General features: G+C 42.1%; 1 non-coding gene across 1 annotated transcript; it reads right to left on the bottom strand.

Moving 5' to 3' along the window:
* Positions 1-879: 879 nt before the first annotated feature.
* Positions 880-982, bottom strand: LOC120853835. The gene has a single exon (XR_005718884.1). It is a non-coding gene; the product is annotated as a U6 spliceosomal RNA (small nuclear RNA).
* Between the last annotated feature and the right edge of the window lie 1,911 nt (positions 983-2,893).

Here is a 2,893-nt window from a genome sequence, read left to right as displayed (position 1 = left end):
AACCCAGACTAGAACTTAATTTATATATAACCTCATTTGAAGCTCTTCCCAGCCCACCCTACTCTCTGTAAGTTCAGTCTGGAAAGATCCCTCCTTTCCACCCAGACTGTCTCCCCTCCTCTAAAATGCCACTCTCAGGACACCACACCCTCGCTGGACCCTCTTCTGGGGGATGTCATCATTAGCGCATGCAAAGCAATTAATGTGTCACACTGTACAGACTTAGGTTTAAGAACATTTGAGACAGAAATAACTTTTTAATTTTTATTGGAGTATAGTTGCTTTCGAATGTTGTGTTGGTTTCTGCTGTACAGCAAGGTGAATCAACTGTATGTATACACAGGTCCCCTCTTTTTTGGACTCCCTTCCCATTTAGGTCACCACAGAGCACTGAGTAGAGTCCCCTGTGCTATACAGCATGTTCTCATTAATTATCTATTTTATACATAGTATCAACAGTGTATGTATGTCACTCCCAATTGCCCAATTCCTCCCACTCCCCCTTCCCTCTTTTTTTAAAAAAATTTAATTTATTTAAATTGGAGGCTAATTGCTTTACAATATTGTAGTGGTTTTTGCCATACATTGACATGAATCAGCCATGGGGTTACATGTGTTCCCCATCCTGAACCCCCCTCCCACCTCCATCCTCATCCCATCCCTCAGAGTCATCCCAGTGCACCAGCCCTGAGCACCCTGTCTCACGCATCAAACCTGGACTGGCGATCTGTTTCACATATGATAATACACGTTTCAGTGCTATTCTCTCAAATCATCCCACCCTTGCCTTCTCCCACAGAGTCCCAAAGACTGTTCTTTACATCTGTGTCTCTTTTGCTGTCTCGCATGCAGGGCCCCTCTTCCCTCTTGATGCCCATAAAAATCACAGAACACTTGACAGGCTTGCACGTCATCCTTGCGCAGGGGCCATGCTCATCTTCTCTATGTTATTCCAATTTTAGTATATGTGCTGCCGAAGCGATCTACATTTGAGATAAAATATAGATAACAGGCAGAGCAGGGTGAATGAGAGAGTCTAGAAAATCTGTCTTGAGAAGCCACTAGCTTGTTGAGATGTGGATAAAGAGGGAATTCATTTCAGATGGAAATTCTTTCTTTTAATTCTCATTCCTTTGTTCTAATCCATTGCATTTTTGTTTTGTTTTCTGACCAAGTTGCACAGCTTGTGGGATCTTGGTTCCCTGACCAGAGATTGAACACAGGCCCTCAGCAGTGAAACCATGAAGTCTTAACCACTGGACCACCAGGGAATTCACTAGTCTATTACATTAAAAAATTTGCTAAGTGCCTTTCCATGTACTATTTTATTTAACTGCCTGAACAATTCTGTTAGGGAGTTGAGAACTTAGTCAGATCTTTCTTCTCATTGGACAAAAAACTGAAACCTACAGAAGATGAATGACTTGTCAAACGTCAGAGCAGGCCAGAGCCTGAATTCAAACAAAGAGGCAAAAATGTTAAAGAGGAATAAAATGGTCGATATTCATGCAACAGTGGTGAAACTATCACATTTAGAGCTAGCTGGCAGTCTATAAATTAATACATTTTATAAAAATCAGGTTTTTAGTATGAAATACTTCATAATACAATGGAACTTAAACACACATATATGATATTTAGAATAATAAGACACTGTATCTACCACCCTGCTTATGTCATGTTCTAAAACAATAGGTCGCTTCAAGCTATAAAAATGACATACTCAGGGACTTCCCTGGTGGTCAGGCGGTTAAGAATCTGCTTTACAATGCAGGGGATATGGGTTTGACCCCTGGTCAGGGAACTAAGATCCCACATGGCACTTAAGCCAGTGTCTTCTAGAGCCTGCATGCCACAATGAAAGATCCTACCTGCCACAACCTAAGACCTGATGCAGCCAAATAAGTGAATATTAAAAAAAAAAATGCTCTTCCCCCCTTCTCACTACTGCACTTGACTAGTAAAAATAAAAAAATAAAAAAATAAAAAAATGACATACTCTTGGCTCAAAATTCAAATTGCCCAGAAGATGGAAACTTTTAAGTCTCTTTTCTCATCCTGTCAACCTCTGAATCCCACTCTCCAAGGATAACTGCTGTCAGCAATTGGACACAAACTTAATTACATTCATTCTGGAAACAATCCAGATATATACCTATCAAGAGCCATAAAAATGTCTAACTTTTGGTCCCATCTCCCCACTGTAGGCATTTATCTCAGGAAAAGACCTCTCAGGGTACCCTTCTCATGGCCAAGCTCATTCCCACACAAGTCCTTGCCCTTGTTATTTTCTCTGTCTGGAAGCCTGTCCCTCCAGATTTGCTCACGGTTGGAAGCCCTTCAAGTCTCAGCTCAGGTGTCAATGCCTCTGACAGGTTGCTGGTGGTCATCTCTCTAGACTGGCTCCATCAGAATCAAGTGGCACAGAGTAGGAACATACATTTCGAGTTGAGAGGATAAATGTCCACTCATGAAACCACCACCAGACTACTTAGATAAGGAGTATTACTTGACTCACTTTGGAACCCAGGAAGCAACTTCTGCAAAAACAGTCCTTGCAGGGGGTTTCAAGACTTTTAAGTAACTGGCAGTGTGGGAAGCACCAGCCAGGGGCCATCCTGTCCTTTCTTCCCGCATCAGAAAGGCTGCCTTTCAGATGTAGATAGTGCAAGGCAAGCCATCTGCCCTCCCTCTCCACCCTGTTCATTCTTGGCTTCTAAAACAAACAAGTGGCAAAGAAAATCTGCTGGGTGAGAGTCTCTGTCAAAACAACACCTAGTCCTACTTAATTAAGATGAATAATTTGAGCACTCTCAAATCAGACTAGGGAAACATTAGGATTTTCCACAAAAACAGAAATGTGGCCAAGTGGGAGGGATCCCCAGAAGCCTAC

This window comes from Oryx dammah, unplaced genomic scaffold (assembly GCF_014754425.2).
Source record: "Oryx dammah isolate SB20612 unplaced genomic scaffold, SCBI_Odam_1.1 HiC_scaffold_26, whole genome shotgun sequence".
In the NCBI taxonomy this organism is placed as follows: domain Eukaryota; kingdom Metazoa; phylum Chordata; class Mammalia; order Artiodactyla; family Bovidae; genus Oryx; species Oryx dammah.
Note: the sequence above shows the minus strand (reverse complement) of the source record. Positions and strands in the feature narration are given on the sequence as shown.